Genomic DNA, 13,188 nt, shown 5'->3' on the forward strand with positions numbered 1-13,188 from the left:
TAGGTCAAACCACTAGGCCACCACGGCTTTTTCGACATCTTCAGTTGCAACTTATTATTTTGCATGACAAATACAATTAGCATTCCTTACCTATTTGACATAATAGACAAAAAATCTGGCCCTCAAATGTATGCAAAAATAGGTAATTTTGTATATAGAGTGGGCCAAATTTTGTGTTGCTGTGTATATATAATATAATCTCGTATAGGTCACACATTACGTGTTCTTTCGACAAATTGTATCGTTAAAATTGAAACTTCAAGCGATCAGAGTATCGGTCGCATTAATACGCGGGGCTTTAGCTGCACCCTCGTTGCGCTTTTAATTGAGTCAGGGCACCCTATGTAGCGCACCCCTGTTGGGTAATATGTACAATCGGGGTGCATAATAGCAATATTGACCGGCGAGAGGTTCGCGGACAGTTCGTATTTAGTCACATAGAAAATGTAAGTTCTTAGACTTTGCCTGTAATAAGAGCAAATAATTAAAACATAGATCATACACGTCAAACTGAACAACATTAGTTCAGCGACTTTTAAAACTACTTACTTAGTTTTTAAATTTTTATTTCACTTTTAAGTTTATTCGAAGAAGCGTAAAGCAAAATGCTTGATGTTTGTAGCGTGACAGGCGACGTCAGTTGTGTTCTAGAATGGCGTATATTTATAATACCTACTATTAAATTTACTAAAGAGGGAAAATTTAAAAACTCAATTATTTTTAATTTGTATGAAAAAGGGGAATTTCAAAGACTCCATTTTTTTTAAAAGTCGCTGAACTAATGTTGTTCAGTTTGACGAGGACGATCTATGTTTTTACCCGACTGCCCGAAGGAGGGTTATGTTTTTTAATTTTTTTGCTCTTATTACAGGCCACATCCGGAATTTTTGATATGATTATGATGCATGTAAAGCTGTAGTTATATTTGTATACCATATGGCGAGACATAGTGATACAATTAATAACCTAATGTAAAAATGTTGAAAAGTTTAAACTTGGTTTTATACTGTGTCGTGACTGTACATATTTAAGCATGTACATCATCATCCCAGTCTTTACACGTTCGACTGTCAGGCACAGGCCTTCTCTTCAAATAAGAGGGCTTGGGTCGTAGCTCCCACGCAGGCCTAGTCCGGACTTCATACACACCATTGAATCGCTTCGTAGAATGACGTCGTAGGATTTTTTCGTAGGTTTGTGCGGGTTTCCTTACGATGTTTTCCTTGACTGTAGTGGTAGGTATAAATTTTGAATGTATTTTGCGCTACTTACTATGTGTGTTCAATATAGAGTTATTGTATTGTATTTGCATCAGAAGCAGCGTCGATATTTATACAAAAAATTAAGTAAATATTTTGATTCTACCCCCATCAGTTTAACACGGCTTCCGCAAAAACTTGGCTTGTCACGCGGCGCACGCGCATCGGGTGTCAGATTGTGTCAGGATTGTTATCTTAAAGCGCGTGGACGAGTGAGCATTTGGAAAGCAGCTGGCCCAAATAATAATAATCTGCTAAAGGATTATAAATAAAAAAATGTAATGCCCCGTGATGGGCAAACATTTGTATGATGAACACGAATGTTTGTACTTGAGTTTTGGATGTTTGTATTTATTAAAGTAAGTATATCTTTATCTATATTATTATATGTATGTCTGTCCGTTGTCTAGCACCCATAGTACAAGCTTTGCTTAGTTTGGGGCTAGGTCAATTGATGTAATTTGTCCCAAGATATCATATTATCATAGCTCGGACAGATCATCGCAATACAATCGCCACGCGGTACCTAATAGGACAAGATTAATAAAGTCGACTTATGTAACTACAATACTATCCCACTAATAATTATAAATGCAAAAGTTTGTAAATCTGTTTACTTGTTGGTTTGTTTGTTTGTTACTTCATTACGTCTAAACCATTGAACCGATTGAGATGAAATTCGGCCGGAAAATAGCACAGTTCCCGTGGGATAGCGATAAACAATTAAACAATTTATTTTCAATAACAATTTCTTTTACGTGACATTTATTAATGGCTGGAGCCTCCTTTTAAGCTTGATAAAGCCTGTGTCAGGAGGCACCGCTCCTCTATAGTTATAGTCTGCATGTACAGTCAGCATCTAAAGCAGCCGGTCACTCTGCCGCAATAATACATATTTATCACTTGCATGGCGTTACGTATTTGTAACAAAGCTACTTCTGACGCTGACCGTACTAAGATGGTGTTACATTTATAAAACAATTTGTGACTGTTACATTCTATTCTATTTATAATACTTATTGCATGCAAGCATATAGGCATGCAATATCGATGAACGAACTCCACGCGAACGGAGTCGCGGGTATTGGCTAGTTTAATTATATTTTTCGACGAGCCTGTTACCTGCAACTCTGTCCGCGTAGAATTCGGTTTTTTACTATCCCGCTGGCACTATGAAATTTTCCGGGATAAAAACTATCTTATGGGGACTCAAACTATCTCTATACCGAATTTCATCCAAATCGGTTCAGCGGTAACAAACAAACAGACTTACAAATTTTTGCATTTATTATATTAGTGGGATTAAAATTATAATAAATAATAATTTATCAAATGTATGTTAGATTAAAATGTATCTCTGTGAGCGTTTTTTTAAAAATCTTTTGAAAAATAAATATCTTAAACCATGTTTTTTCAATTAAATTTACAACGGTAACCTAAAATTTACTTACCATAATATTTGTGAAAGTATTTCCATTAAAAATTAACAGTTTCTAATTTCACCATATTTATATTTACCACCATATTAGAAACAAATAACCGTAAGTAAATAAATTTATGAATTTCAATTTTGACAAAACAATGACAGATACCTCTGCAACTAAAAAAGATCACATGTTAAATTACGATGACATCGCTTTAGATAACCATAATTTTAGGTACTACGAATGTATTGAATCTTTTTCGGAACTACTCAATGGATTAATACCGGGTGTGGCCTGTAACACGAGCAAAAAATTAAAAAATAGATCCTCCTCGTCAAACTGAACAACATTAGTTCAGCGACATTAAAAATAATGGAGTCTTTGAATTTTCCTTTTTCCATACAAATTAAATACTGCTATCTATGTACGCCATCCTAGAACACACCTGACGTCGCCTGTCACGCTACAAACATCAAGCATTTTGCTTTACATTGCTTCTTCGAATAAACTTAAAAGTGTACTTAATAAAAATTAAAAAAACTAACTGTTTTTAAAAATCACTGAACTAATATTGTTTAGTTTGATGAGTACGATCTATGTTTTAATTATTTGCTCATTTTGCTTGTTAACCTACTGTTTAAATTTCAGACGGTTTTATTTAAAAAAAAAAAACAACTTTTAAAACCGTTCTTCGGTCCAACGCTAATTCTGAAGACTGGTGTAAAATAATAAAACTTAAAGCTTCTATGGCAACATTAAAATTCTCACACAAAGTAACAAATTTGAGATTTAGAAGGAAGGTAGCCAATGTTTATTTTACATTAAACAATAAGATACCACTAAACAAGTGCGTCGTAAATTGTGATACTTTTCATAACAACTCATTTTGTTGCCCAGCATTATCACCCACCTGCTGTGTTAAAATTAAAAACCGCTAATCACTTTGTCCTTAATCCGAGCTTACCGACGAGGCGTGCCGACCAATCAGCGGACAAACCTCCCCAGCACTGCATCCCCACCCTTGCGTATAAAAAGGCTGCCTGTGCATGCATCCAGTACAGTCTAGTACTGAACTTTGTACTATACGCTCCGTACTCCGCTCGAGATACTCTTATTCCGAACTCGCCATGTCGAAGCCGTGGACCCCCCCTACACCCGACGCAACCGTGGAAATGGTCAATTATAGGCCCACCACCAGCATCAGCACCACAACCGAGCCGCTAAGCCCGGCGCCCACGCCGTCGCCGTCCTCCACGCCGCAAAATCCAGTACCATACGGGTACTACATACCCGCCACATTGGAGCCAACACTACAGCCTATGGCATATTATTATGCGCAGATGGCGTTCCAGTACGGCGGGCATTCCTAGCTCGCGTAGCACCTAAGTTTGGCGAATCAGACTCGGAACTGTACAGTTCTGAGTCTTTAAACAACGACCCTGAAACTAAGGCTGCGGCAGTCTAGTTGGAAGCAACACCGGCGTGCGTCGGGTCTAAGGAGGAAGATGGCAGATACCGGCAGCAGCGCGAGCGGAACAACGCCGCGACCAAGCAGAACCGAGAACGGAAGAAGCTGAAGGAGGTTAAGCTAGCGCTTAAAGTCTCCTTCCTTGAGAAGCAAACCTGGACAGTTTGGAAGAAACTCTAGACAACAGCAAGCCCACCACCAACATCGACTATGCAGCTCCGTGCTCCACTGGTGGTAAATCTGTCATCTTATTCAATTGAAGTCATCACGTCTAAGCTGTGGACCTCCTGTGATTCAGACGCATGCAGAAATTGTAAACCACGCAGCAAGTTCCAGTACCATACGGGTACTATTGTCTCCGCCACTTTGGAGCCAATGTTGTTTCCTACGGCATAATATCATTACACCGCGCAGATAGCTTTTCAATACGGCGGGTCGGGTATCCCCAGTACACACCGAGCAGCTTCTCAAACTATGGCGAATCAGACTTAGTTCTAAGACACAGTTCTGAGTATCTAGAGAACAACCCCAAATACTTGGTATTCGAAAGAGATGCTCTCCGAGTTATGGCGTCTAGTGGAAAGTAACCCCCACATGCGTCGGACGGTGGGGTCATGCAAGGAGGAAGAAGACAGCTACCGGCAGCAGCGCGAGCGGAACAACGACGCGGCCAAGCTGAGCCGGGAGCAGAGAAAGCTGAAAGAGCTCAAGTCATACCTACTTTTATTATTTGCATCTTTTTTTTAGGTTAAGTGTATTTGTAATGATTGTTTATATTTTTAATAAAATATATTTTAAGTAATATTTTGTTTCGATTTCTTGTCTTTCCTTTTCGATGGTAAAGAGTAATAAATTAGAAGAGTACTTACCTAACTAAATTGTTACTTATAGTTTGACGTAAAGTTTTGTACTAATAGAGTTGTAAAACATTTCGAAAAAAAAAACAATTATTTTTGTTCTCAACAATTTGGGTCCAGGGAGATTCGAAACACGGTAACAACTATTACTGAATTAGTAAAGCAAGTATGATTATGATTATGACCAATCTGAACAATCATAAATGTGCTGGCATATTCTGGCATATTAGGTTAAGATTTTACATGCCAAATTGTGGCAGAGCATACTACGTGTAATATTCTTTTGATATTTGTAACACCGCTGTGTACATGTTCCTACGAAATAAATAATTTCATTTCATTTTCTGAACTTAGGAAATTTAACTGAAGGAAAACATACCTTCGTTTAAAAACGCATTTTTTGTAAAAAAAATGCTTTTTCTTCTTTCTACGCACATGTTTTAACAAAAAGATAGTTAAGATTTAGTAATTTTATTTTGTTTTTATTTAGATAACATGTTCAGGTATTAGAGAAATTTGATCCTCGAGTGCCGTCCCAAGAACTCTATTAGATCAGCTCTGAAATTCCCAATAAACGGTCCCGACCCATTATTATGGATTTCAATGTAATATAATATTATCAATCTAGTATAAGTCTTTCTTTTTTTTAGATTTTTGACATTTGGATTTTTTTTTATTGTATAACTGTTTTTTTAAATGTTATTTATTATTATTTTATTCATTTAGAATTTTTAACCTATGTTTGACAAATAAATAGAATTGATCTAGTATAATCTAAATAAAAAAAGCTAATCACGACATTTTTATAATAAAAAAAAAGTTTTTTTAGCGTAGACTAGACGTAAAGTGTGTTTTTTTTCTCATCCAACCCTATAGTGTGGGGTATCGTTGAATAGGTCTTTTAAAACTTTTTTTAAAAGACCTAGTCAACGACGGTTTGCTTACTGTTCGATTCATTGAGTTTTTTGCGAAATATTCAACTTTAAAGTGCAAATTTTCATTAAAATCGAGCGTCCCCCCGGTGGAAAAATTTGAAAAATTCAGGATGGTAGTAAGTATGTCAAACTTTCAAGGAAAACTTTAACGGTTAAGTTTGCTTGAGAATTATCAGTAGTTACTCTTAAATAGCAGCCTAAGATATAAAATTTTACTTAACTTCAAAAATCTACAAATATTCACATTTACGGTTTAATGCTACAAACTAAATTACTTTGTAGATTCTACCACCACTTTCAAAAGTAGGTATACGTGGAAAGTTTCATCACGATACAAACCTCTTATGTATATACCAAAGTAGGGTTTTGTCCTTCATTTAATAATCTTTTTACAAATTTGGTATTATATTGTCTCATAAAAGCAACAAATTCATTAACAAAAGACAGCCCGGCTCTTTCCAAGATGTACTTACATAACCAATAAAACATTCCTCTAGTCCGCAAATTTTTATGACCTACGACCACACAATAATAGATGTATTAAAGGGATCCAGCTGTGTGTTTAAGACAAGGAACGGATTTAATTCCAAAGATTGGGAAAGAATATAATTTGTTGCTTAAGTAAACTTAAGCTTTTCTACTATCTGCTCCATGAAACGAAATTAAAGTTTTGTGGCACAAAAAAATACCTTATACACATATAGGACGCAATATTGATGAGAGACTAACCTCAGATATAAACACATACGCAAGCGCTCGCGATTGCGCAACTCGTGCGCAGGGGCGCGGTCTGAGCCGCGATCAACCAATAACGACCCGACGCGGTTGCCGCGGAAACTGAGACCTACTGCTATTAAAATTATTAGTAATTAATGTACCTAGTGAATGAAATATTAGTCGGAAATTTAAAACTATATAGGTATTCACGCTTAAATAACCGATTTAGTTGAAATTTGGTATAAAATATCAAGTTGGAATCCAAAAAAAAAGCATATAATAGTTCTCGCGACATAGTTGACGACCGGTTGACCAAGTGGTTAGAGATCCTGACTACGAAGCTTGAGGTCCCGGGTTCGATTCTCGGCCGGGGCAGATATTTGTATGAATAATACGAATGTTGTTCTCGGGTCTTGGATGTTTAATATGTATTTAAGTATGTTTATCCGTTGCCTAGTATCCATAGTACAAGCTGTGCTAGTTTGGGACTAGGTAATTGGTGTCAAGTGTCCCATGATATTTATGTTCTCTGTTGAAATATTTTTCTTACCTACTTCAGAAATTTGTCCATATCATTTTTCGTTATTTCGGCGGTGTTATACCTACTTGTGTATAGGTAGAGTCATTCACGATGACGCGTGCCGTGGTTCTTATTGCAATGTCATTAATGTCTAATTTTGACAAAATCACGCGTCTTCGTGGATGGCCCAGTGCTCTGTGTATGCATGTTAGAGATAAGAAAATACAAATTAAAGAAAAAACTTTAATTTTAAGGATACTTATCGTTTAATAAATATTTTTTCCTTTTTTTCATTTTTCATTTTTTTAATTAGTTTTTTTCTTAATGGACTTCAATTAGAATACTAAATAAATACAAGGATATCACCACAGAACAATAACAATTTTTATTGTTCTGTGGACATCACTGTTATTACTCTGTTTTTTTTTAAGTACCTACTGTCCTAATTCGTTACCTTTTGAATAATTAAATTTTACGTTGCATTAATTTTTACTGCGTCTAGTGCTGAAGATTTTTGTTAATTACTTACAATTTTCATATTTTTAAAGATGCGTATTTTTACGAGCCAGAATTTTTCATTTAGTTTGCTCTGAAAAAATCCAACCCATTTAGGTAGATAAGGCATTAAAAATGGCAATAACTATAGAATCAATAGACAATAAGTTTTTGCTAACCAGAAAACTTTTTTATGGATAAGCCACAGATTTATGGTAGCAGGTTCCTTGGTTATCACATAAAAGGAATAGCATTAGGTTTACTAATGACAATCCGTTAGCGGTAACTGTTATTGTTTTGTCGCCAGTTGCAGGTACTCAGGTTGGCGTTCGGGCGTAGGAGACAATGGTTACTGGAAATCGGGAAGCTAACGAAGTATTATAATGCAAATAGCGTCGTAAAACCTAACTGAAAGTGCAATCATAGGAATGTGCCGACACTTAAGAATTGAGTATCCCACCGAAAGCATTTCATATAAAAATGGCGGCCAAGACTCACAAGCTATAACGCTTTCGCTGGTCTACATACAGCATTTATTTTTGATACTACCTCAAACTTGAAGGGCAGTTAGTGAAGGCCCTAATTATCACATTTTATTATGTTTTAGTAAAAAAATTAGACTTATTATTTTCCTTACAAAATTAATTAGCACGCAATGTATCACTACGCGATACTACTTTGTTTTTATTCAAAACGTCGCACTTGTTGACGTGACAGTTGTCACAGAACGCTCCTCTCTCGTATTAAATTATTGTACGCATTACATTGCTGCTCGATAATATTTCAAAAATTAATTACGCTCTGGTACTTAATTCTGAATGAATTTGTTTTGATATCTGTTCACAGCACTTAAATCTTCGTCTGGTTACAGTTTGAGGTAGTATCAAAAATACACGCTGTATATTATATCACGGTCTTCAATTTTATGATACGCAATAGAGCTATGAAACTGCCAGGTTACACTTTAAAGCCAAGGTGAAGGGTTAACTAGTAAATCCAGGGTTAAGGGGCTTGGTTTTTCCTTGGATCTGATAACTTTTTACAGCAAAGCGTTATAATTATATGTCGTATGTTTTTGGTGGGATCTCATTTCTCTTTGTAAGTTGCCCTCGTTAATCCGCGTAGTAAATATTGTGGTTTAGGAAGTATGTAACCTATAACAATACTACCTACTTTTAAAATAAGCCTGCACTCTTATTAAAAGGGGATGGAGGGTGAAAGTTATAGATTTCTTAATTTTGCTGTTCTTTTTTATAAATCCTAGGCTTTATACCAAATTTCAGCTATCTAGGACACTGGGAAGTATAATGTATCCAAGTTTTACTAGTAATGTGTAGAGACGTACCCCCTTTTACATATTATGGGTAGAATGGTGAAAGTTACATACAAGGTGGGCCCTGTAACAGGAGCAAAAAATTAAACTCCACTCTTTATCTTGAGCTAATTTAGTTCTACAACTTTTGATAATAACATATTATTACTTTTATTATAGTTTAAAGTTTAATTGGACAAGCAATGTATTACGAAATTCGTCATTTTGTTACGTGATAAGCGATGTCATTTAGGCTTTTGGATGCCGTACATTGAAAATACCATTTAATTTGATTGGAATAAACTTAATGATAAAATTACTTTTTTTTTAATAAGTAGTATATTATAGTTAACTTATTTTTAGGTAGTTTAGTATAAGTACTTCAATTGTACGTTTTCTATAATACGTTTGTTTAAATAAATGTATATTTTATATTTTGCTGAACTTTTATAAGTTGCTGAACTAAAGTACCTGAACCTGGTAAGAACCTGGGTTTTCATTTTTTGCTCCTGTTACAGGGCCCACCCGATATTTATTCATTATTGTATGTAAATCATATACTTTCATACCGAATTTCAGCTTTCTAAGACATGTTATTTTATTAGTATTGTGGGCTTGCACCCTCTTTATAGGGGTGGGAGTGCAAAGGTTTCAGATTTATTCATTGTATGTAAACACTGGACATCATGCCAAATGTCAGCTTTCTAGGACATTGGGAAGTACCCTAGATTTTTTAATAAGTGAGTGACAAAATTGGCGTACTTTGGGTATTAATAAAATCTAAAGTATTACAGCTAGATCAATGCTGTGCCTCCTGTGATCAGTGATGTAAGTCGACTTGTACCCTTTTGTGTGTTTTTATTTAGATATAATCAGAAAAAAATAACGAATTTTTGGGTCTATCTCACGTACTTTTAGGTGCTATAGTTTCGGAGATAATTTTGTGAAAAGTGATACAACTAGCAGAAAAAAATCGTGCATATTGATATATATAAAGGGGTTACCCTTTATGTAATTGGTCTAAAGGTCGTCTCGTTATTTTCGTCTTTTGTGGTATAAGAGAAATTGAATTTATTTTCACATTTTATTTTTCGGTATTTTTTTCGGAAATATTGATATATCTACAGTTATACCACTTTTGACCAACTTTTCTAAAACCAGACCAGGGTACAACTCAACATGTACTACTACCAATGTGAGACAAATTAGTTTTTTTGTGATAAGTGATACATACCGGTTTGAATCACTTTTCACAAACACATTTTTAAGTGTAAAGGTATACAAACTAAATTATATCTAAAAGTCAAACTATTCCCGTAAAATATTTAATAACAGTTGTGTTAAGTGATACAAGTGCGAGAATAAAGTGTGTGTGGTGTGCGTAGGTGAGGTGACCCGGGATCAGGGGTGCGCGGGACCTGCTCGCCTCAGTGTCGCTACAAACTGATATGTTACTTTACTTTTGCAAATGCAACTAATATAAGTTAGGTAAATTTGAACATGAAACACCGTGAGACTCACTCATATTAAATATAATGACCCGGATAACTCACGCTTAAATCGATTTAGCTCGACATGTTTCGGGCTAATCCGTAGCCTTCGTTTCGGAGCAACGCGACTCAGCGGCTGCTGCAACACGCGCACTGCGCGCCGCCGCTCTGCTCGCGCGACTACCCGACGAAACTGACACCGGCACACAATACCCGCGTTTCATCATCATTACAACTGTCAAATGTAAATGAAATGATGAAATGATTTTTTTTGATTTTTGATGATGTGTGAATGTAATGATGATGAAAACGCGGGTAGTTGTGTGCCGTGTCAGTTTCGTCGGGTAGTCGCGCGAGCAGAGCGGCGGCGCGCAGTGCGCGTGTTGCAGCAGCCGCTGAGTCGCGTTGCTCCGAAACGAAGGGCTACGGTTAGCCCGAAAACATGTCGAGCTAAACTCGATTAAGACGTGAGTTATCCGGGTCATTATATTTAATATAGGTAAATTTTATTTGTAAAGGGTACAAGGTCAAAAAATAATTTTTCAGGTTTTTTTGTTTTACTTTACTTTAAGCAACATTGAGCCGGGAACATATTATTACGCTGAGTGTAAGTGAGTGCGTTTTACAAGTTCATGTATATCATATCAGTTTACACCAAGAGATATTATGGGTGCTCCAGGGGTGCATGGTATAACTGAACTTGTATCATCTAACACATATAGACATTTCAATGGGTACAACTTACAGGTTTTTCGCGATTTTCTTCGAACTAACAATATTTACCGAAAACACTAAATGCAAGTTTATAGAATATATTTTTATGTATAAAAAAAAGTGCTTCGGTAAATGCTAGCCCCCTTGGCTCGCAAACCAGAATTTTTTAAATCTTATTTTTGCTTTCCTGTAAAATGTCGATTTTGCACTTGTATCACTTATCACAGGAGGCACAGAATGAAACTTGGTGTGTTTAATTATTTTTCTAGCCACATCTTATATGTTGTGAATTTGGGCTCTCTGGTGTCAACTGGGACGATATTATAAGGGTTTGCAAATACGATGAAACGGTTCGAGAAAAGGTAGGTAGTGCCTTGCCTTCTTTTTTTTGTCTGGGCTGGATTTACTAAATTTAGATTTATTAAAAAGTTCCAGGCCATCTTACCTGTTATGCGATAGAGTTATTTAGTATGTATAGACGTCAGTGAAATAGAAAAAAAATCATAAAAAGAGGTGTTTTTTAAAAGCATCTAGGGATCCCTTTCGTTCGCGTAATTTTTTGACCTATTTTAATTTTTCATGATTCATTTTGCATAATTTGTATTAGCATAATAATACAGTCTCATAGTAATTAACTTTGGCCACTATTTTGTTTGGCATATTACGGCTTCAGAATAATTTTAGTTAGACTAAGTATTATACATTTGACTAAAGTATATTTTACATATTATTTAGGCTAATTATTATTTCAGTTCTCACATTTTATTAAACATAAATTAGGTTAGATTAGGCTAGTATATTGTACAGGCGCGAAGCGCCTAAATTACGCAGAATAAACTCTCCCTCGCTTCGTCGACCTCGCTTTTTATTTCTAAACATATTATGACTTTTTCTATAGCCTTTACTGCTATACCTATGACCTTTGTACATTACATTTTTAGGAGTAATCACATTTATGCTTTTTGTAATAATGCGAATTAATTATAATGTCTTTTTGTATTTATGCTGTTTGATGTTAGTGTATGTGACGATTATGCTTTCAATATTTATGCTTTTAAATGTTATTCGTACTTAATATTTTATGGGTAAAGATGATTAGTTATAACGATTTTTTGGCTAAAAAATTATGCGTAAGAAATAAGCATCAAAATGACAATCAAAAAATAACCTCGGCGTCAGTCGCGGTATTTTTCTTAAAAAAGTCACTTTAATGCCGTGCATTATCATCATACATTAACTTCGTTAAATTAAAAAACCGTTAATCTCTTTGTTTACTGTTAACGGTACTTTAATTCAAGCTTACTAATGACTTGCACTGACCACTCAGCGGACAAGCCTCCCCCAGCTCTACATCCCCACTCTTATGTATAAAAAGGACGCGAGCGCATGTAAACGGTACAGTTTCGAACTGAATTCAGTCCTCGTACTTCGCTCCGTGATCCATCCGTGACATCAGTTTTACTCAAACCTCTCCACTATCTCGATTAAAAACATCATGTCAAATCTATGGAAACCGTACGCTCTAGACGCTGAAATCAGAACTCTGGACCACTGTAACTCCACTAAGGACAGCACCACCATAAAGGAGGAGCCGCTTTGTCCAGCGCCCATACCGCCGCTGTCCTTCCCGCCGCAGGCGCCAGTGTCATATGGGTACTACGTGCCAGCGATCATGGAGTTAACATTGCCGCCGATGATGCAGTCCGCTTTCCAAGTCAGCGGGCCGCCCCACAACTCGCCAAGCGCCATCTCTATCGTATCAAACTCAGAACTGTACAGTTCTGAGTATTTAAATAACAACTCTGAATACTTAGTATTCGAGAGAGATGCTCTCCGAGCCATGGCGGAGAGGAACGGCGGCAGTCTTGTGGGGAGCAACCCCCGCATGCGTCGGACGGTGGAGTTTACAAAGGTGAAAGACGGCGGTTACCGGCAGCAGCGCGAGCTGAACAACGCCGCGGCCAAGCTGAGCCGGGAGCGGAGGAAGTTGAGAGAAG

Source organism: Choristoneura fumiferana, chromosome 7, assembly GCF_025370935.1.
Source record: "Choristoneura fumiferana chromosome 7, NRCan_CFum_1, whole genome shotgun sequence".
Classification (NCBI taxonomy): Eukaryota; Metazoa; Arthropoda; class Insecta; order Lepidoptera; family Tortricidae; genus Choristoneura; species Choristoneura fumiferana.